The following is a 24,607-nucleotide window of genomic DNA, read 5'->3' as shown; positions in this document are numbered from 1 at the left end:
ACTCGTGCAGTATACAGGTTACAGTATACAATATACAGTATACAATATAATATTAATATTCTTCTACATACTGAAACATTAATCTTTGAAATATTGAATACTGGAATATACTACAATATTTGGGTAATGTAATGTGGAAGTGCACCATTTTCAATAGACCTCAGTTCTTTTAGATGGAATATTTTTACAAGTAATGCCAGAGGGCTATTGGCTGTTACTATGGAGTAACATGGGGCTATATTTATCCCTCTTTTTCTTTGTCATTACAGCTAGGAAAGATAACTGAAAGTTATAGGTTGGATGTCTTCATTTTATTGATGCATTTATCTGACCTACAGATCCAAGGAGAACCATCTTATGGTGTTCTCAATTTCAGCTTAGATGTTTTTTTTCCAGAGTTTAGGTTTTTTCCCCATGCATAAACAGGGGATTTCCTCCAAAATATTATTTATTATTATTTTTTTATTTTATTAGATTTCTAGACCGCCCTTCTCCCAAAGGATTCAGGGCGGTGTACAGCCAAGATAAAAATAAACAATGTACAATTAAAAATAAATTAAAAAACTTATTATACAGTTAGGCCGATAAATTAAAATATATAATCTAAAAAAAAAAACCAATTTAAAACTAAATAACAATTAAATTTAAAATCTACCCAGTTTAAGAAAGCCCCGCGCGAACAAACAAATATGTTTTCAGTTTGCGGCAAAAGGTCCGAAGGTCAGATATTTGGCGTAAACCGGGGGGAAGTTCATTCCAGAGGGTAGGAGCCCCCACAGAGAAGGATCTTCCCCTGGGGGCTGCCAGCCGACATTGTTTGGCGGACGGCTCCCTGAGAAGTCCCTCTCTGTGTGAGCGTACGGGTCGGTGCGAGGCATGAGGTAACAGCAGGTGGTCCCGTAAGTACCCAGGCCCCAAGCCATGGAGCGCTTTAAAGATGGTAACCAGAACCTTGAAATGCACCCGAAAGGCAACATGAAGCGGCACCAAAGTTTATTAGCATATATTGCACTGCCCTATCTTCTGATCTCCATTCTGCTTCAGCACCATTTTAATATGGGGCATCTGGAAAGTCTCCAGATGTCACCTTCAGGAAGAAAAAAAAGAGAGAGCTACAAACCATTCTCCCTAATAATCAGACAAATTTTGAGAGACTGGAGGACAATCAGTCAAATCTTGATACTGAGCTACTTTTATGTGCTATGTGGTTCTCCTTAGCAAAATGGTAAATCTATTCCTTTACTGGGCAGAACTGACCATTCAGATGATATGCAGCTCTACCAGGTATAATCTACCCACAACTGTGGGTCAGGTGTAGCCATCTTTATCTACAAGTATACATATTGTTGTACCTGGAAAAGAAACTTGTTTTGTTTTGGAGATACCCAAACCCAGTAGGCAGCGTACCATGGGTAGGGGGAGTTGTTCCTGGTGGCTTGTATAGGAGGGGAGAGAAGTAGCTCTTTAGTAAATAGTTCTCTGATATCAAGGGATTTAAGAGCCAACCGCTTCCTGTCCTAATTCTACCTCCCCTATTTCTTTTGCTTCAGGTTTGAAGAACTGTTGCCCAAAGAACTACTTCCGGTTTCTTTTCCACCCACTTCTCTGACCATTCTTCTAAGCCCTGGTCATAGAGAAGGGAAAAAGTGGATCAAGATCAATGGGACAGAAGAAAGGGAAGTTAGTGGGGTTTTTTTTTCTTTCCTGCAAGCAGAAGACACAGGGAGAGAAGGGTTTTGTTTTGTTTTTTTGGCTCAAGACAGAGACTATTTTGAAAGAAATTCTTCATTTTCAAAAGCAGAATGGTTCTAGAAAAGTGGACCAGGAAGGGAAAGTGTGATCAATAGGAGCTAGGGCAGAATCCCTACTCATCTATCAATAGAATTGGTTTGGGTACATTTTACATCATTCACATGGCAAGAGGGAAAATTAATTTTGGTTGGAAGAGCCAAATTTGAATGCTGCATTTGTCTCATCCCAGCTGCCACTGCTGTAGGCTAGGGCAGGGGTCTCCAACCTTGTCAACTTTAAGATTTGTGGACTTCAACTCCCAGAATTCCTCAGCCAGCAAAGCTGGAGTCCACAAGTCTTAAAGTTGCTAAGGTTGGAGACCCCTGGGCTAGGGATAAGACAAGGGAGAAGTCATTAGGTTACAACCTAATGTGGTGGAATTATTGGCTAAAGACGAAGGGGAAGTAAAGAGGTGGGGCAGTATGGAACCCCTCTGTGGGAGGAAGCGATATAGGTCAAGACTAGGAAAGCCCTTACCTGCCAACTCACATGGGAATGCAGTCAATCTAGTGAGTTTCTTGTAAATAGACTACCTATTCTATTCAATTAAAAAAAACTGCTTTGGTTTATTCACAGAATTGTTCTGGTTGCTAGTGCCTGACACCTGACGAGGCATTACTGTGCTATAGGTAGCAGGACATAAGGTTGAACCAGTGAAATGTTGGACAGGACGGGACAGATTATCTTCCCCAGGACCAGATTTCAGATGAAATGATTTCCAGTAGCTCTCTCAGCTAGGGGCTTAAAAGAAGGAAATGTCACAGTCCCTTTTGAATAGTCTGCTTAATTAAAGGAATGGGTGGACCAATTATTCTTAACATATTATCCCCAGCTATTACAAGCACCATTAAAGCTATAGTGTAGGTCAGGGCTGAAAAACTGGCAGCCCTTATTCAACATGGGAAGGAGCCAATTGTCACCAATGCCTTCCTTTTTAAACTTCAGCAACTTCCCACTATTTATGGCCGTAATATCCCTGAGCTGCTGCACAGCACTGTCAACAAAGGTTTTTCTTTTACAAACCACAGAATAATCCATGAAAGATAAACTGGTTCCCTTCTTGGCAAGAGAAAACAACAACAATGAACCACATCTTTTATTGTGTAGACACCAATTATCAAATCTGTAAGATTCAAAAAAATGGGGAAACGTTTGCTTTGCTTCACTGACTTCAAAAGGAATATTTTACCCCATCTGGTTCAAACTAAATTATTTCAAATGGGAACCGAAGAAAAATACAGTATTTTAAAGACCGGAATACAACACAATACAAACATAGGAAAACACAAAATAAAAAGGGGAAAAGAAAGCCAGTATATTTTTTCAACCAAACAAATGACTATACAAACTTTAAATCATGTACAAGTTGATATATTAGTGACACACTCATGCTAATGGGAATCTGAGACATGAAAATCTCTCAAGAAGCATCTCCAACAAATCAGGCGACGAAATGTGTAGAATTCAAGTAAAATGTGCAGAAATCAGCACCCAAAGCTAAAATTTATTTATTTATTAAGTTTATATACTACACATTTTGCTCTCCAAATTTAGCAGATGATTTCTGATCATATTAATATTCACTGCTAGTTTTATATTCATAAAGCAGGTCTTATCTTATTCAGAAGAATTTTTGCCTCCTTAAGCATGGTGCTGATGGGACTTTTGTACTTGTTTCTCTGTACATCTTATTTCCTGTAACAGTGTCTTTTTATTTATCCCAGTTGGATTGCTCCAGAGTCTATACAGGAGAACCAAGGGCCGTGCTGCCAAAGGCTTCTAAGGAGGCAGCAGAAGTCCTAAATAAACACAGCACCCGCCACAAAATGATGCTGCTTGGTGCCACCAGACCACCTCTAAATTCCTTATTCTTTGCAGTTATCACTATTATCAGCATAATGTTCACATTTGGAGAAGGCCAATATTGGCTGAATTGTAAGAGGTGACTTTGTTTTACAACCAGTTGTAGAAGGCAGAAATCAATCTTCCAGCTGTCTAAAACTCAATTGAAATATCCTGCAATCATTAGCTCACTTTGTAAGTTCATGCAGACATCTTCCAATGATGTTAAAATATAGTCCTCATATAGAACTCCTGCATTCTATTTGCTACACAGTGGAGACATAATTGTCTGAGCTCTGGCAACAAACCTCAGTATGATTCATACAAATATCAAAAGTAGCAACTGCTCATCTACAGATAACCCGAATAAGTAGAAAGACATTTGACCCAAGAGGGACTAGTTGAACAGTTGGTCATTGCTAATTGAATCACATTCCTTCAATAAAGAAGCTCTAAACTCCAGAACAGGGGAATAATTGTAGGAGGGCTGAGTGAAAAGTAGTGCCTTCAAATAATCCTTGAAATGAACCTTTTGTAACACTCAAAACCTTAAAACAATGATTAAGCTAAAGTTGGAATCCCAAGAAAGAAATTCATATGATATAATACGTCAATTTTGAGACAACTACAAAGTTGGATCTTAACATCTTATTTCTATATGTAGTTCAGATTTGGCAGCCAAGTGATTTCGACCTTCTCTCAGGATGGAAGGAATGTCTTTATGAGCATTTGTTTGAATCAAATGAAGTACTGTAAAAGGACTGTCAGGAACTGGTTGAAAAGGCAAAGCTTGGCATTCTTTCCGGACAGTTTTAAGAAGCTTCTCTATTGTTGGCAGGATTGTGTAATGAATGGTGGTGATTATGTGGAGAAGTAAACACAGGTGACAAATAGCTCATTTCAAGGATTGTTTTTCTATTTTATGTATTAAAGTATCCTCATTTAAAGTTATAGAGGTGGAGGCATTACTTTTCATCTGAAACAAATATTACTGTCAACGTAGCAAAGAGATTGAAGATTGGATCAAACCATTTAAGATTTTAGATGAGGGTATAGTACAAAATCTTTGCAACTGAAAACCAGAATAATAGTAAGAAAAAAATATAACTTTTTTTCCTGATAGGCTGCTTTTAAAAATTACGTTTATTTGTAAAAACATTTGAAGGTAATTGAGATACAACTTTCTGCCTGAGGTAAGACGTAGTATGACTGCAATTATTTACCCAAAATTCTGCTGCTTTATTCATTTACAGAAGTGGCACAAATTTGATACGTAAAAGTGTCAAGAGAACATTAAAATAGTTCATAGAGCATTTAGATCAAGGGTGTCCAACCCATGGCAGCTTTAAGACTTGTGGACTTCAAGTCACAGAATTTCCCAGTAAGTGGAGATGAGGGCTGCCCATACATTTTTATCTGGATGAATGCCAGTTGAAGAGCAGAGAAAGGGTTGCATACAGAACCATTATCACTGCTTCTGATGACCAGTAGTAACCCTTTCCACACTTCATGTACCTCAATTTATACAGCAAGAGGCAGAAGATTGGATCTAGAGTTCCCCCCCAAATGGACAAGTTCTTCTCATGTGATGGCCCTTGTCTTTGAGTGTGTCATCCGGAAGAAACACTAAGGCAGAACATGGAGAGTAGCAAAGTTGTCCATGCCAACCTCCCAATGCATTAAGTTGGCAAAGGCTGCCAGTAAGAAGGCAAAGACAGTACAGGTAATCCTTGACCCATTTGTTTAGTGACCATTTGAAGTTACAACAGCAATGTAGAGAGCGACTTATGACTCTTTTCCACACTTATTACCACTGTAGCATCCCCATGGTCTTCTGATCAAAATTTGGTCGCTTGGCAATCATTTACGATAGTTGCTGTGTCCCACGGTCATGTAATCACCATTTGTGAGCTTCTCGTAAGCAAAATCAATGCAGAAGCCAGATTCATTTAACAGCTATGTTACTAACTTAACAACTGCCATGATAACTGTGCCAGGAAAAGTCGTAAAATGCGACAAAATTCACTTAATAATTGTGTTGCTCAGCAATGGAAATGTTGGGCTCAGTTATGATAGTAACTTGAGGTCTACCTCAGTGGTGAAATCTATTTTTTTTATTACCGGTTCTGTGGGCGTGGCTTGGTGGGCGTGGCAGGGGAAGGATACTGCAAAATCTCCATTCCCTCCCCACTCTGAGGCCATCCAGAGGTGGTATTTGCAGGTTCTCCGAAATACTCAAAATTTCCACTACTGGATCTCCAAACTACTCAAAATTTCTGCTACCGGTTCCCCAGAATCTGTCAGAACCTGCTGGATTTCACCCCTGGACTACACAGCCCCATGCCTTCCACACCCTTTCTGCCCACATGGTTGCCTGTTGCATTGGTAGCATGGCAGTCAAGGCTGATCCATGCCATTTTGGCTGTGGCAAAACGCTTTTGGAAGAAAAACCCAGCTCGGTTCCAAGCCAGGAGAAAGGCACTGGAAATAAAATGGAGGCTAATTGGAAAGAAGGACTCTGTTTATTGATGAGCAGAACCAACAACAGGATGTAGTTCTGGGACAGCTGACAAAATGGTTGAATGTGTGGATGGATCTTTATAGCTTTCTGTCATTTTGAAGTTTGAACTGTTCTTGGGAATGTGCAATGAAGGGGCTTTTGTGTCTCTTGCCATTTCAATGGTGGTGGTTGATCCTATTATGTCCTGAAGGTCATGTTCCATCCATCTTAATCCCAGCACCTGGAGTTGAAGGTGTTTTGTTTGTGAATAGATTAGCCCAGTCTTTCTTAATGGGCACAGCACATCCATCCCTAAAGACTTCAGCATCTGCTGGAGGCTGCTTTCTGCCTTTGTTAAGATTTTTTCCTCCATTTTTCCTTTGGGAAATATAATCTTGTGCCTCTTTTGATATTCCCCAAAATATTTCATTCTCTGGGGGGAGGGTGCGTAATTCCTTCTTACAACTATCAAAGCCAATTAAGTAGTGGTGAAATCCATTTTTTTTACTACCGGTTCTTTGGGCGTGGCTTGGTGGGTGTGAGATGGGGTGGCTTAGTGGGCATGGCGTGGCTTGGTGGGCATGGTAGGGGAAGGATACTGCAAAATCTCCATTCCCACCCCACTCTAGGGGAAGGATATTGCAAAATCTCCATTCCCAACCCACTCTGGGGCCAGCCAGAGGTGGTATTTGCCAGTTCTCCAAACTGCTCAAAATTTCCACTACTGGTTCTTCAGAACCTGTCAGAACCTGCTGGATTTCACCCCTGCAGTTAAGTCACTAGAAGCAAACAAACTCAATGCCACAAAATGCAGTAGTTATAAATGATACCGACAATTTCCGTGGGTCTCCTTTCAGGAGACCAACCACAGTTGCCTCAGGCAGCAACCACTTTGCTCTTGGCAGAATGTCCCCACAGCCCAAGAGCAGCTTTCTCCCCCACCCCCAAGAATCTCCAAGGGCTCCCAGCTATGGCCAACCCGGCATAGTCGGAGCTTCCTCAAGTTCTGGGAGCCGTGGTGGCACAGTGGTTAGAATGCAGTACCGCAGACTACTTCTGCTCATTACCGGCTGCCTGCAATTCGGAAGATCGAATCTCGGCAGGCTCAAGGATGACTCAGCCTTCCATCCTTCCGAGGTCGGTAAAATGAGGACCCAGATGGTTGGGGTCCATAGGCTGACACTGTAAAACGCTTAGAGAGGGCTGTAAAAGCACTGTGAAGCGGTATATAAGTCTAAGTGCAACTGTTATTGCTGGGAAGCCCGCCACTCCGTGTGGCGTTTGGGAACGTCAAACTCCGGCGAGGTAGCCGGGGATAACTCAAGACCCGACCGCCTTAAATGGCGACCGGTCCCCTCAGCCCCGACTCTCAAGGGCCGAAAGCCGGGCCTAGCGGGGGACGGGAGGGGACTCGGAGCGGCTTTTCGCTCAGCGTCCCACTCGGCTTTCCCGGGCGTGGGTTCTTCACGTTTCTCGCTCCGCGCTTCCACGCACCCGGGAAAGCCCGCCTGGCCGGCTGGCTGCTTCTACTTATCATTCCCGGCGGAGGCGGGTGGGCGGGGCGGCTGGCCGGCGGGAGCCACCCAGCAGCCAATGGCGTGGCGGCGCCGTACAGCAGATGGCGTTCGCCGGCGAGCCTGAGCGAGCCTTCCCAGCCGGAGGAGCTTGACACCTCGCGGGGGTCTGTGGCATCGGCGCCGGGCTATGGGTGGGCTGCTGTCAGACCTTCACCTTCCTCCGCCCGGGGAAGCGCGTCCCCGCCGCTCTCGTCGCCAGACCCAGGCGAGTCCGGTAAGTGCTCCAGCCCGCTTCGCTTCCGTGCAGGAGCCTCTCAACCTTCGCTCCGTTTGGCGCAGGATCTCCCAACTTGGGATGGGGAGGGAGAGATGGCTCCCGGGCAAAGCCCCGCTTTTCCTCCCCCTGTGCTTTTCCCGTCACGCTTTTCCCGTCACGGGGAGGTTACGCAGGGATCGGGGCACGGTAAGCGGCAGGCAGGATCGAGGATGCCCGCATCTCCAAGGCTGCTTGCCGCCTTACCGGAGAGTAACCCCCCTCTCCCCCGAAGTCGGCAGGGACTTACTTCGGAAAAGATGAGCGCCGGATTGCGCCGAGCGCCGGCAGACAAGCCGGGGAGGGGATTGCGCCTTGTAGATGATCCCCAGTCTCCGATCCGACTTTTCGTTGAAATGGCATTTCCTTCGCCTTTCCTCTTGTTTTGTCTAAAAAAAAAATCAAAATTTAAAAAAACAAAACCAACCCAGCCGTCGTTAACTTGTCACCGTTAACGGTCAAATTTGACCCGACCCAAATTGCTGACATGTCCAAAGGATTTCCGTGGCTTCCCAGAAGAATTTGTGTTCTTCGCTTCCTTAAAAAAAATAAAAAAATTCACACACACATACACACACACACACACACACACACACACACACTCCTTGGGATGGTTGTTAATCTGCATTGCGATTGCTTAATCCTCTCTCCCCCACCCCCCGCACTGCTCCCCCCGCTCGGTCCCCTTATTCCTGCCACCGACACAACCCAGAAGTTTGCAGACGACCGCAGTATGCTAGTTCCTTAATGAGGAGCGTGAGAGCAGGTTGGAGGCATAACATTGCAAGGAAACGGTGTAAAAGTCTGTGGTTGGTGCTCAGATTTGCAAAGTATCCCTATAGGTTTCAGAAAAGGATGGGTGCAACTAGGGGAGATCCTAAACTGACTTGGGACTGAGCCTTGCAGAAGCCGGAGAAGTGAGCAAATTATTGTAAGGTAGCAAAGGGAAGAAGGTCCTGTAGTCTGAGTAAGTAGCGCTGACACCAATGTGACTTGCTTTACAGTAAACGTACAGTATGTGGTATTCAGTTGGTAGAGAATTTAGAAGGTTTTAATTCAGATGGGGAGGGGGGGTTGGATTTCTCCTTGTTAACATGCTCAAGAATAAATTGTACATGTGACTTTTAAATGAAACTACAGTTTAGCAGTGTTTCTGGACTACACTATGCCGGTTATCTTCATATAAAAATACAGCTGTTCTGTTTAGGATTAAGCATCTGGCAAGAAATAAAACCATAGACCCACTGTTTCTGTTTTTCTGTTTTTCTCTTGCTTACTTTCCTTTCTTCTTCCACAGTGGTTTTTTTCCAGAGACTGAAGACTATATCGATATCATTTCTTTGGAACAGATTCTTTAAAATCAATGGGGCTATGTTTGTTATTTAAAAAAAAAAAAACCTTGCAGGTTGCTGTTCAGATGGAGCTCAGATTTTATTATATGGAAAGTAGAGGAAAGAAGTAGCCACAGTTCTGGCATTTTTAAATAAATATTAGACACACGTACGATGAGCCGCTAGAGGTATAACCCTCACCTTGTTTGTGTGTCAGTTGTTTGTGTTTATAAGTGATATCTGGTACTGAATATACAACAGAACCTTTATCTCTGTGTATGATTTGGGGAACTCCCCCCCCCATTTCTTAATGTCTCAGCAGGTGGCAGCACCTAACTTTTTCCAGGGCTTGGAAGCTAAGCAAGGGTTAGTATTTGGCTAGGAGACCACCATGAAAATATTCAGAATATCCAGGGTGAAGGCTAAGCTAGATTGGGAAATTAAAAAAATAATAATGCAGGGGATGGTAAGTCTCTTCTGTGTCTTTGACAAGGAAACCTGTGTAGTTATCAGGTGCTGAGCTCTACTTGGTGTGTGTGTGTGTCTTTCTGCCTTTCTTGGTTCAGTCAGTAGTTGAATGTCAAGATGATGAATTTATGTCTCAGGCAGCAGTGTCAAGGATATAGTGCAGGTTTGTTGAGTAACTAGAAGGCAGCTAATCTTCAGGGATGCTGCTTTTGTGTTCCACACTTTCTGTTAGCAATAGCTGCTTCAGGGTGGCTTCATGAAAGAGAGAAAACTTTTTAGCTTCCTAATAAAATCAAGACATTTCATTAAGGGGGCTGTTTTTCAATGTGCAATACTTCTTCTCGGCAGAAAGATAAATTAGTCTTTGGAAGAGAAGAGCACATATTTTGAGTGGCTTTTTGAAAGTTGCAATGATTGAATACTTTTCTTTCAGATTTTTGAAATTGTGCAGATAGTGCTTTGCCTGTCTATTAAAAAAAACAAACCCTCTTCTTGCTTTGGAAGTTGTTTCTTCTATACTAATGCTGGATTACTTTTGGATTTGTCTTCTTTGTTTTAGTCTTCTAAAAAATCAGTGGATTATACTGGCCTTACTACTTGTTTAATTTATGGTTTGATCAGTAGTTAAAAAGTCATTAATCTGGAGATCAACTGGATCATCTTTATGTTCTACTTACCTACTGAGCTTTGAAAAGAAAAATCACCAAGATCAAATTATGAATGATGCTTTTTCTTTGGTAAAAAGCAATTGACAGCAATAGATTTTTAATTTGTTAATCTCCTTTCCTCCTTTTAATTCTCTACAATTCTCTACAACTTTTTTCAATCTGTTGCTTTCCAGATGTGACATATCACAACTTCCATAATTCTTGAACAGAATATGCATTGGTTTAGGAATGATGAGATTTGTGTTTAAAGATTATTGATGGTACCAATATGAGGTGGGAAGAATTTGATGTTTCTTTTACAATAATTGCAAAATACAGTGCTTCAAAAACTTGATATGCTCATGAAAAAGTCCTTGCCTCAATGAGTTTAATGATTGACACCACAATCCTGAGTTTATTTTAAAGTTACATTAAAATAATTTCCAAGTGAGAGTGTGTTAATAGAATTGTTTTTGACACTTTTTGGGGAAAAAACCAACTGAATTCAGTGAAATACAAGGGGTGCTGTGCAAAATTATACATAAGTGTTTAGCTTTGCAGTATAACAATCTTCAAATTTTATACTTACTGTAAATTACCTATCTCATAGCTTAGTTCTATGGATCAAGAAGACTTTGTCTCAAGTAAATGAGTTCAAGATTATATCTTTGTTGGATGTACTAAATAATGCATAGGATTGGACTCCATAGCTATAATTTATAGCATACCAATCTTCTCAGCTCTACAAATGTCTCTTTCATAATAATTCCCAGTAATTCCCATGGTATTTATTCTTGCCATCTTATTTAGTTTGACAGTAAGCTCTTGTAAACTTGGGACTTCTTTTCTGAGCAGTAAATATACTGAACGTTGGAGATGGCTGTTGTTACATTTCACAGAGTTCTGTATTTAGTTTTGGGTTTTGATGATACAATGAGACTTCTTTCCATTGCATTTAGGATCAGGTTATGGATTTTTAAAAATAGGATATCTTTTTCTGACCTTAATTAAACTTGATGAAAAGAAGGATTCTCTGAGTATGTGTATGTGTGGCTAAAACAATTTCTTCAAAGTACTCTGGCACATCTATTCAATAAAAAAAGGTAGATGGAGGTAAAGCCTTTAAAATTTACTGTTGAAGTGCCATCCAAGCAATGCAATAGTATTTAAATCAGTAATGGGAAGGATAACAGGATAGCAATCATAGATAGTGGCAAGAAGCAATCACAGACCATGGATATATGCGTGCTTATCATAATAAAATATTTCAATATCAAAAATTCAAATAAGAAGTATAATCATTCATATAACAGCTAACAAGAATACAAAACAAAGTTAAAAGTTTAATTCTGTGTACCTAACCATATTTGCTTGGAAGACAGTTTTAAATGGGACACTCTTAAGATTATATATATATATATATATATATATATATATATATGTATTTATATGCATATGTATATGTATGTATGTATATATGTATATATATGTATGTGTGTGTGTGTGTATATATCTTTTCTCCTAGAAGCACGAAGCTGTAAACACCTAGCCTGAAGATGACGAATGGGATTTCGTTGAAACGTCGCCAAGACACTTCCAATTTTATGCGGGAGAAAACCCGAATAACCAAAGACCTACATACAAACACCCGTGAAAACCTCAGAATATATATATGTGTGTGTGTGTGTGTGTGTTTACAAATGAATGTGATTGTGTTTACAAATGAATGTGATTGTATTGGACCACTCTTCCCTTTGATGTTCTCAAATGCAGCGGCCACGTTGGCTGCAGAAGATGGTAGAATTACAACTGTATGAACCTTGTCGTAGAGGAAGAAACTGCCTCTCTCCATAGCTAATGTTTCTTCTGTAATAATAACTTTCGATCTCATTTTTTAAACCTTCAAGTGGTTCTCCTTTCCATGTAGCCCACCCTTTCAAATCCTTTGTGTTCTCATTATTTTTGACTTTCTCTTGTTCTACGCAGGACTGCTTTGATGTACTTTCCTATTTCATAGTAAATGTGGATAGAAAGGTCAAGAGTTGCTTCCCTTCTGGTTTTGAAGGCTGCCCCTCCCACCTAATAGCAAGGATTAGAGGGCTTAACCTTGTCACCCACTCATAAAACAGGAAGTGGCATCTTCATAAAGGCTGAATCTTGCAAGGAGTCACCCACAGTTCTGCTTCCAAGGAAGCCTCTAAGAAATCCAGGAGAAGGGCCCAGGGCTGCCAAATGAGCTGTCAATCATTGTTAACTTGATGAGACAGGGAGAAAAATGACTGGAGTTTAAGCTCTGGAGCTTAGATTTATCTAAAGGCTTTGGCTTCTTTGCACCGCAGAGGACAAATTATCTGTACATGGCTTCATTTTTGTCTGAGTAGAGTCTGACTTAGCCAAGTCATATCCAACAGCCTTCTGCTGAATAAGCCTATTCTCTAATAATGGGTTAAGTGTTAAGTGTCAAGATTTATTGTCAAGCTCTGCTGTGAAGCTTAGACATATTGGATCCAATAATGTAGATGGCTCAATTATGAGAGGAATGTGTAGTTCAACCCCATGTGTCTGCTGAATCTTACCCTGTGGTAAGATGGGTGGCCAATAAACTTTACAAATAACATAAATAAAAAATAAAAACATTTCTTTGACTCAAGTAAGGCTTATTCTCAGGGATGAGTGTGTAGGCCTGAAGCCATAGTGGACCATTGGAGCTTGCTAGAGGAATACAAGTAGTTCTCAGTTAATTATGCTAATTGTGACTGGAAATTCTGCTATTAAGCAATGATGAGAGTCCCGACTGCTGTCATAAAGTGAGGAAGCTTAGCGAGGACCTTAGATGACTCTCACTTCTGGCCACCTTTCTTGTGGACTTTTCTTGGCAGCAAAGAAGAAGATTGCAAATTGCAATGCTGTCATCATAGCTAAAAGTATGAGGTCTGGTCATAACTACTATTCTTTCAATGCTGTTTTAGGTTTGAATGGTTGCTGAACAAGTGGTCCTTAAACGAGGACACTTGTAAGCACTTGTAAGACACCATGGCTGCTGCTCTGTTTGGAAAATATATCTTCTCTGTCCTTGAGGAAAAACTCTGAGAACTGCTCACAATCCATAAAGTATAATTGGATTATGATGAATAAAGAGGTTTTAATAGTGTTGTATTAATATTTTTAATCAATTTTTTATTTTATATTACATATACATATCAATGTGTGAACAGTATGACATCTGGGTGCTATACATTTCAGAACAAATAAAATAATATTATCAATCATAGTTATCACTATACTATCAGTAGTAATACACATTTATATCAAATTATAGTCTTTCATTATTTCATATTGTCTAAACGTACATAATACTACTGCTATTCATTCTCTAAACCTCTCTCTTATCATTACACTTACCTTATCTTATAAAAATGTGTATACCAATATTCCCCTTTCCTCTTATTTCTATCTTATTTCTAATTTTTATTCATATGACCATTATATTAAAAGACGTTCCCTTTTTACAATACTGTCCTTCATTATTTCATTGTTCGATATTTAAATATGCAATTCTAATACCAATCACAATGTTATTTAAGCATACAAATTAATTCCATTCATATTCTTTATATTCAACCAATCTATATGATTCTACTATTAATACACCTGTTTATACCAGTATTAAAATATGTTCTTTCATCATTTCATTAGCCATTATTTATCCTTCATTATTTCATTATTCAATATTTCTATATATTATTCTGACGCCAATCACAATATTATTTAAACATACAAAATAACTCTATTCATATTCTTGTTTTGATCCAATGTTTATGATTCTAGTATTAATACACATTTATATTAAAATATGTTCTTTTCATTGTTTAATTGCTCAATCACAATATTGTTTAAGCTTGCTTATTCTAATTTCTCCTTATGTCACCATTATAAAAAAGGAAAGAAAACCAAAAAATTTTTTTTCCCCTTCTTCTCTTTCCTTTCTTCTTTTTCCTATCTGCCTTCTATCCATCATCTCTTGCCCGCATCAATACTTTAATTCTAATTCTATTTTTATCTTGCCTCCTATATTCTCTTTAATCTTTATCTCTGTATCTGTGTCTACATCCTGCTAGTCAATCTAAGTGCTGCTCCCATCCCTACCCTTTTCCATTGTCTAGCTTTAAAGTTATCAGCCCTAACCCCGTCTCCCTTCCCAAAGTATCTTCCTGCTCCCCCCCTTCTCTTTTCAGATCTCTTAAAATATTTCCCCCCTGGTTTGATTCATCAAACATTATTAATTTTATTAATGACTCCTCATTATGTTCTTTCTGTTGATTCCTCAATTCTGTTTTTCCCTCTATTCCTTCTGCTAGCTCCTTCCTTTCCTGGGCATCTTGTTCATTACTCATTGTCCTTTGTATGATGTTTTCCAATTTTTGATCTATGCTATCCATTAATTCCATCATTGCCTTTGCTCTTTCTGTATAATATTATCCTTTATGCTTTGAAAGATCAAATCCATCTCGATCAAAATTCCGCTCATTTGCTCCTTCTATTGCATCTTATCTTGTTTTAATAAATTCCAGTTTTAGTCAATAGCACAACAACCATTTATTCTAACCTGAGGTTACTTTTCAAAGTATCCGCTGATCACAGTTCCTTATGTTCCACAAATAGTCAGTCAGGTCCATTTGTATAGTCCAGGGAGTTATCCAAGCCTCTTTGAGTCACCTTTCTAGTTTCAGTCAAAAACCTTAACATTCAGGAGTTACTTTAATTAAATGTCTTTCTTGTTCTCACATTTAAATCTCCAGTGGTCATAGGGTAGATGTATATATAGTCCAATAAATATTTTTGCAGTCCTTTAAATGGGTATTCCCAGGCTTGTATATTTTTCTTTGATCAGCAGGTGGTGCTCTTAACTTAATTTTCATTATTACTAAAAATCTGATTTTAATTATTTTAAATTGTAATTCAGTTATAGAACCAATATTAATTTAAATCTGTAGTTCCAATATTTTATTTTAAATTGTCTTCCCAATGTTATGTCTTTCCAATTTGAAAATCCAATTTCCTGCATTTTTAAAGGAAAAAAAGGTTTTCCCCCCCCTCTCTTTAATCCTTTCCTTTCCTTCCCATCTAGTAATTTTCTCAAAGTATCTGATTGCCACTTTCAATAGTTCTGAGTAAATCCTATTTCTCTTTTGGGGTTAACTTTTGGGTAAAAAAAATCCTCTCATCCAGTTTCACACTGTTCACCAAAATCTGCTCCAGCTCATCGCTTAGGCTATCCCAGCTTTGTGGCAGCCATCTTAGGCTGTCTCTTCTCCTTGTCATGGCTGAGAAGGAAACTAAGTCCCGGGTCAAGCAGGAGAGCTGCAATTCTCCGAGACCTCACAGGGCATCCCTCTTTGCTTTACCACCCCTCCAAGGTGGCTTTGGCTCCTTTCGAAGTCCACCAATGGGGAGAACTCAGCATGGGAGTGCGGACACCCACTCTCTGTGTCCGATCTCACTGCGACGTCAGCCGGAACTCTGCGAAGTCAGCTGAAAGTCCATAGTTGAGTTGTATTAATATTGTGCTATATTCAACTACTCTATAGAAATACATGATGAAAATGTGAGGTTTAATTCAGTGGGGAAAACCCATCGTATGTGTATCCATGCAATTTTGTTTCCATTTCGGATATTTTATAAAATAGCCTTTTCTGAATTTCAGTCTATGCCTACAGTTGATGTTGCTAAATTTAACAGGCATGCCTGGCTAAGCAGAGATGTGCCGCTCTGAATAGAAGCCCCCAATGCATTCAAATGTGAAGCTAAGGCTGCTGATTGGATGATTAAAACCCCATTGAAGTTGATAGGATTGAAGGGGTTTAACTGTGCATAGGGCTGTAACCTCCATTTGTATTTTTTGGCACACCATTTTAGTACTCATTTTTTTCTCCAGTGCTGTACCTGGAGGACTAGACAGATGCTAGCTGCTGTGCTCCATATGTACGCATTATGGTAGGCTGCTGACTTGTGCCCTGGAGTCATGTTCCCTCCTCCTTCATTACATTTGGATCAGGGAGAGCATTCAAACAAGTTTGATGTGTTGTAGCTGTTGCTTGCAAGATGCTGTTTGCCTATATTTTTTTCCCCCTTTACAGTTCTGGCTATGGACTTGATTCTTTTTCTAATCGGTTTTGTTAAATAATTATTTAAATTTTTAAATAATTTTTTAGATAATCTGAGGAAATCTTTTCTATAGTGTCAATTGCTATATATACTGCATGCTACTTTAAGAAATATTTTTGTGATGTTTAGACTCATGTTGTTGTTTTGTTATATCACTGAGGCTTACAGTAGGAGTCAGAAGCTGATTTCTTGAACCCCTTGAGGAATTCAGAGACTATACAGCCCTCCTTCTCTTTTGGTAGACTTACCAAAAGCCTAAGAACTATAACATTCTTTAACAATTCTCAAAATCCACACAGAATTTTGAAGTGCTGTGCTATGTTCTAATTGTGTCATAATCTCAATAGTCAGTGAAATAAATACTGATAGCTTGTACTGGGAGCCTAACCACATTCTAAGCTATTGTTTGCTTTAAGTATGTTATACAAAGTAAATAAGGATTCATACTGCAGGCTAAATTGAACTAAGCAAAACCTATTATGAGGTTAGCACAATGTGTGAACCCAGTCATTACCACTTGTGATGGCAAATGAATATCCATGCCAGATGTTCAATAGCAACTTAATGGCAGTATCTGTTCTCTGATGAGTCAACCAGGGTGGTGGACGGATCTGTCTGACTCTTAATACCACTTTGCCTTCAGTTGCCCTTTTTCTGAAAATGGGGGAAAATGGACAAATAACCCTGCCCTGCTGTATTTTAAATATAGCCAGCTCATTCTCCAGCCTGGCAAATTTCTTCATAGCCTTTGGGGAAGAGGTAGGATAAGTCCCCACATGACCTTAATTATCAGCAGGAAATAATGTGTATGATAAATACTTACTGTATTTTTTTGGAGTATAAGACGTACTCCCCCACCCCTCAAAAGAGGGGGAAAATTTGGGTGTGTCTTATATACCGAATGTAGCCAAAAACGCGAGGCATGGAGGAGGTGATGGTCTAAGGCAATCTGCAGCCTGGAACAGCTGATTGGGGATATTCCGGGGAGGCCGATCCACCCACCAATCAGCTGCTCATGCTGAATCAGCTGCAATAATATGCTGAAGCTGACCTGGCTGTTTGCTATTTGCTGCAAGGTCTGTCAGAGTTTGCAGCAGCAAGCAAAACACAAGCAGAGTAGAGGAGTTTCAGTTTCATTTTTAGTTTCAGAGATCAGCATAGCATGCAGCTTTAGAACAATTGACCTAAGCCACGCCCAGACTCCTTGCTGTCTCCTTCCTTGTTGCTCACACAGCAAATACCGTTTCCGTTTCCAAACAGTCTCACACACTGACAGGACACTAGCCAGATGAATACCGATGGATGCTGGTAGGCAGAGGCAGATTTTTTTCTCTTATTTTCCTCCCCCAAAACTAAGGTGCGTCTTATACTCTGAAAAATACGGTACCTACATTAATCGTTGCAATTGTGAAATAGTTACATATACAGCGTGTTATCACAGCACTTCCTATAGGTCCTTTTCTTTCTGTGAAATAATTTCATAATTATATTCACTCTTATTCAGACATAAGACTTCTCAAAGAAATAGTTAAAAGGATAATATAATCACAGTCACAAAACTATAGAGTTCTTACAAATGGAATCAAAGCCAAATGGGTGAGATAGTTTTTATGTACACTACTTGAAAACACTTTGTAAGGGACAAATGGTCTGGGAAGTGAATGGGAAACACTCACAAAAGTTTTCTCATTTATATATAGACTGATAACATAATTAATCATTCCGGGAAATGATTTTAAGAATCAGGTTATGAAATCTTCTTGGGTAATTTTTTTTAAAACTCTCCCCGCATATAGTTGTCATCTGGTTTTAAGAGCAGATGACATTTTAAATGGATTAGTTCAGTGGTGTCAACATAATTTTGCATTGCTTTTTAATTTATATATGAAGTATGATATCAGTACAGGTAGTACTCAACGTACAACCATTTGTTTAGTGACCGTTCAAAATTACTGCAAAAAAAGTGAGTTATGATGGTTTTTCACACTTAGGACCATTGCAGCCTCCTCATGGTCATGTGATCAAAATTAAGACGCTTAGCAACTGACATGTATTTATGACCGTTGCACTGGCCCAGGGTCACATGATCAACTTTTGTGACCTTCTGACAAGCAAAGTCAATGAGGAAGCCATAGTCATTTCAGAACTGTGTTACTAAGTTAACAACTGCAGTGATTCACTTAGCAACTGTGACAAGAAAGGTCATAGAATGTGGCAAAATTCACTTAACAACAATTTTGCTTAGTAATGGAAATTTGGGGGTCAATTATGGTTGTAAGTTGATGATTCCCTGCACCTAGTTTTGGGGGCATCTGCTTTGAGATGGATCTTTCTATCTCGTGCTGAATTGGCGGTTTAGGGTCCTCCCTCCAAGAGATGGGCAGGGGAATCTGAAGGAAGATCCTCTCAGTGGTTGTCCTATTTTATTTATTTTTATTTATTTATTTTATTAAATTTTTATACCGCCCTTCTCCCGAAGGACTCAGGGCGGTGTACAGCCAAAGTAAAAACAAAGATATATACAGTTTAAAACAACAATTAAAAAGAGCAAATTTTAAAGGCCGATTATTAAAATTTAAATTAAAAAGTTAAAAAATATTAAAACCCCAATTAAAATACATCACTAATTATGCCAGTCCCGCTTTAATGAATAAATATGTTTTGAGCTCACGACGGAAGGTCCGAAGATCGGGCACTTGACGCAGACCGGGGGGAAGTTCATTCCAGAGCGTCACTGCCCCCACAGAGAAGGCCCTACTCCTGGGGGCCGCCAGCCGACACTGTTTGGCGGGCGGCACCCTGAGGAGACCCTCTCTGTGAGCGTCTGGTCGGTGGGAGGCAAAAGGTAACAGCAGGCGGTCTCGTAAGTACCGGGTCCTAAGCCATGGGCGCTTTAAAGATAGTTACCAAAATCTTGAAGCGCACCGAAGACCACAGGAAGCCAGTGCAAGCTACGGAGCAGCGATGTCACGTGGAGCCACGGCGGCTCCGTTACTCCTCGCGCAGCCGCATTCTGGACTAACTGCAGCCTCCGGGTGCACCTCAAGGGCAGCCCCATGTAGAGAGCATTGCAATAATCCAGCCTAGACGTAACCAGAGCGTGAGTGACCGTGCATAAGGCATCCCGATCAAGGAAGGGACGCAACTGGCGAACCAGGCGAACCTGGTAAAGGCCCTCCTGGCGGCGGCCGCCAGGTGTTCATCAAAGACAGCCGTCCGTCCAGGAGGACACCCAAGTTGCGAACCGCCTCCTTTGGGGCCACTAACTGCCCCAACAGTCAGCTGCGGATGCAGCTGACTGTACCGGGATGCCGGCATCCACAGCCACTCCGTCTTGGAGGATTGAGCTTGAGTCTGTTTCTCCCCATCCAGACCCGTACAGCTTCCAGGCACGGGACAGCACTTGACCGCTTCGTTGGGGTGGTCCGGGTGGAAAAGTACAGCTGAGTATCATCAGCGTACAGATGATAACTCACCCGAAACCACTGATGACCTCACCCAGCGGCTTCATATAGATGTTGAACAGGGTGGGCGAGAGAATCGACCCTGAGGCACCCCACAAGTGAGGCGCCTCGGGGCGACCTCTGCCCCCTGTCAACACCGTCTGCGACCGGTCAGAGATAGGAGGAGAACCACCGATAAACGGTGCCCCCACTCCCAATCCTCCAACCGCGCAGCAGGATACCATGGTCGATGGTATCGAAAGCCGCTGAGAGATCTAATAGGACCAAGGCAGAGGAGCAACCTGTCCCTGGCCCTCCAGAGGTCATCCACCAACGCGACCAAAGCCGTCTCCGTGCTATAACCGGGTCGGAAGCCGGACTGGAACGGGTCCAGATAGACAGTTTCCTCCAGGTGCTGGGGGAGCTGCCATGCAACCACACTCTCAACAACCTTCGCCACAAAGCGAAGGTTGGAGACTGGACGATAATTACTCAAAATAGCTGGGTCCAGGGAAGGCTTCTTGAGGAGAGGTCTCACCACCGCCTCCTTCAAGGCGGCGGGGAAAACCCCTTCCATCAAAGAAGCATTTATAATCCCCTGGAGCCAGCCTCGTGTCACTTCCTGAGCAGCCAGCACTAACCAGGAAGGGCACGGGTCCAGTAAACATGTAGTTGCATGTAACCTCCCCAGCAACCTGTCCATGTCCCACAGAATCAAACTCATCCCAAATAACCTCAACAAGACGCGTCTCTGTCGTCCCGGCTGGATCATCGCAATCTTGGTCCAAACTATCCCGAAGCTGAACGATTTTATCGTATAGATAACCGTTAAACTCCTCAGCTCGTCCCCGTAGGGGGTCATCCCGTCCCTCCTGTTGAAGGAGGGAACGGGTCACCCAAACAGGGCGGCCGGGCGGTTATCTGCCGATGCAATGAGGGTGGAAGCGTGAGACGCCGCCTCCCTCATTGCCACTAGGTAGGTCCTAGTAAAGGACCTCACTAGTGTCGATCAGCCTCGGGCAGCTAGACCTCCAAACACTCTCCAGGCGTCTTCTCCGGCGTTTCATCTCTCTCAGCTCCTCGGAAAACCAGGGAGCCAATTGAGATCTCGCCGGGTCAGAGGTCGCAAAGGCGCGACACGGTCCAAAGCCCCAGCCGCAGCCCGTTCCCAGGCCGCAACCAGTTCTTCAGTCGTGCCGTGGGTAAGATCCTCAGGAAGCGGCCCAAGCTCCGTCAGGAACCTCTCCGGGTCCATCAGGCGCCTGGGGCGGAACCAACGCATTGGCTCCGTCTCCCTGCGGTGGTGAGCGGCGGTCTGAAAGTCTAGGCGAAGAAGAAAATGATCTGACCATGACACCGGTTCTTTCACTAAATCTCCTAAATCCAGATCATTTACCCACTGACCAGAGATAAAAATCAAGTCTAGCGCGCCTCCCCCAATGTGTGTAGGGCCATCAGTTACTTGAATCAGGTCCAAGGCCGTCATGGAGGCCTGGAACTCCTGAACCACCGTCGACGACAAGCCGGCAGATGGCAGGTTGAAATCCCCCAAGACCAGTAGTCTGGGGATCTCCACCGCCACGCCAGCGAGCACCTCTAGCAGTTCAGGTAGGGCTGTAGTCACGCAGCAAGGAGCCAGGTACGTGATCAACAGCTTTATGGAACAGCTTCCACTCAGAAGCCTGGATGGGGCTCTTCATTGTTGTCCTTTAGGAGATCACTTAAGACAATTTTGTGGGGATTGAATTGCTCACACGTTGAATATATTTTATGGATGTGGATGTTGGTTTATTTTTCTTTAAATGGTTAGGGTTTAGGGTTAATTGGTGGCTTTATTTGGAACTGCATTTTAAATCTCTTAACTCCTGATTAAATCTTATCTTTAAATGGTTTTATAGAATTTTATTGCAAAGTTATGGTTTATATTTGACTTACGTTGTTTCAGTAGGGAGATATATAAATGCTTGAATAAATATAGTGCCAAATATTGCTTATTGAAGATAGATTGGGTAGGTTTAAGACAGCAGATAAGGACATATTCAGTGCCTGGTATAAATCCAGCTGGTAAATTATGTTTAGTATTAAGACAAGCATTAGACCGGCACTAATCTATATTGGAATTGTCTTATTGAGATACAAATTTAGCTTGCACAATGCTCTACTGTGAATTACTGCATCATCATCCAAACCAGACCATGATTCAGACTGTGGTTTACAGTCTCGTTTTTGCCCCCTGCCTATAAACATGGATTTTGACTCCATTTCTTTAATTATGGTCCTGTATGTCATCTGAGCCTAGACAAATGGCTGGCTTATTGTTAAGAAGCCACTATCCTTCAGGGAGTAAGACGGTAGAGACCATAACATGGAGCTTCTCTTGGACAGCACCTCTGCTATTCCCAATTTTTTTTTTTTTTTACTGTGGACATAGTTCTTTCTAAAAATAAAAAAGACTATAAAAGGATTGGTCTTTCCCTAGCTCTCAGGGAGTAATGTGTGTCTAATTTATTATTATTATTATTATTATTATTATTATTATTATTATTATTATTATTATTATTATTATTATTATTAATTGAATTTTTATACCGCCCTTCTCCCGAAGGACTCAGGGCGGTGTACAGCCGGAGATAAAATACAAAATATGTACAATTAAAACAAATTAAAACATATCAAAATTACAAAAACGGCTAATAATTAAAATTAAATTTAAAATATTTAAGAATATTAATAAAACCCCAATTAAATCAGTTTCCTAGCCTCTGTAAATGTGATTGAGATTCTAGAAGGAAGGGATATACTGAGCTCTTATAGTTGTTTTAGATGTTGTCTTTGACATGCACTATCTCCAAATCCTCCTGGATGTGCACAAGTTAGCCTGGATGTCTTCATGGAGGAAGTAATTTTATGAATGGCTGGGAGACATTTGGGGTACATAGGCAGATTTTAGACATGGCCTCTGCACTCTTGTTATCATATTAAAAAGTCTTTCCGTGTAAAAATGGCTTGAATTATTCTTCAGGCAGAGTTGCATTTACACCTAATCCATTTCCTATATATACTGTAGCTTTATCATAAGGCACAATAATACATTATGTTATTTGGGTACTACGGTATTTTTACAGTGTTAATTATGAACCCTGTGATGTTAATAATGTAAACCTTTAAAGATAAGGCAGAAAAAAAGTTTATAACAATATAATTTTATTTCCATTTCTAAAAAGGGGGAAGCCAAAATATAGATTTGAGTAGAGCCAAAACAGAGGGACAGCTTCGTGCAATGGTTAAGGCCAGTGGTGGGATTCAAATAATTTAACAACCGGTTCTCTGCCCTAATGATTTCTTCCAACAACCAGTTTGCCAAACTGTTCAGAAAGTTAACAACCGATTCTCCCGAAGTGATGTGAACTGGCTGAATCCCACCACTGGTTAAGGCACCATGCTAGAAACTCTGAGACCATCAGTCTTATTCCTGCCATAGGCAGAAAGCCAGTTGGTTGACCTTGGATCTGTCACTGTCCCTCAGCCTTGGGAAGCAAGCAGTGGCAAACAGTGGTGGGTTCCACTTACCTTCGCTACTGGTTAGCAACTGTGACCGCGCGTGTGCAATGCTTCTGAATGTGCGCAGAACCTTCTGCGCATGTGCAGACCATCCGTGATGACGTCCGGGCAGGTGGGTGGAGCCTCCTGCCACCGCTGTTACCAGTTTGTGGGAACTGGGGCGAACCGGTAGAAACCCACCAATGGTGGCAAACCATATCCAAAAGTCTTGCTAAGCAAACTTAGTTACAAGCCCAGGCTGTCACCAGGAATCCACAGTGACCCAATGGTATCCACGTGCAAACATTCATGCATGCGCATACATGTGCGCGCACACATACAGTAAAAGTAAATTGGAAACCATTGGGAAGGCAATGAAAGAAAGATTTGACGTACATGGTGTAAGCTTCTGTATGGCTACCTTCTAGGTGGTTTAGGTTCTGTAGAAGGTCTCCATGCATTGTGGGTTTGTAGAGTTTAGAGCTGTGGACATGGAAGCCACCTGTGCTGATCTGCTCTTGGAAGTAGTTGCCGTATGAAGCAGCTGCGGAAGATGGAAATGAAGATAGCAGAAATGGAATTAATAGAGAGTTAGGAGCCGACTGAACACAGATTTAGATCTGCTTTAAAAACCCTTTTCATTGGAATGGATGAGAGATCCAAATTCCCTTTTTGACTGTGGCTATAGAAGCTTTTGCTTCTTTATGAAACGTACTGGGTCCTTTTCATCAAGCTATAAGCTTTTCCTTCTCCGTTCCTAAAATAACACAGCAATATTTGGTGGGGTAAATAAAACATTGGAAGGAAAATGCAGCGCTTTTGAGAGGTTGCAACTACCCTCCAGTGGTTGCTTTATATGTTGCTTTGGGAAAGCTATGAATCTTGACAAACGCAGGGGAAGTTTTCAGAGGGGCTCTGCCCGTTCAGTCAATTGCAGATTGTTCCCTGAAATGCTCACAAACAGCCACTTCTGAGCCCCCCTTCCCCCCGGGAATGGATTTATCTGAGAACTAGAATAGACGTGATCAATGTTCATTTTTAAATAAGTAT

The sequence above is a fragment of the Ahaetulla prasina genome, chromosome 1, assembly GCF_028640845.1.
Source record: "Ahaetulla prasina isolate Xishuangbanna chromosome 1, ASM2864084v1, whole genome shotgun sequence".
In the NCBI taxonomy this organism is placed as follows: Eukaryota; Metazoa; Chordata; class Lepidosauria; order Squamata; family Colubridae; genus Ahaetulla; species Ahaetulla prasina.
This window is presented reverse-complemented; position numbering follows the sequence as displayed.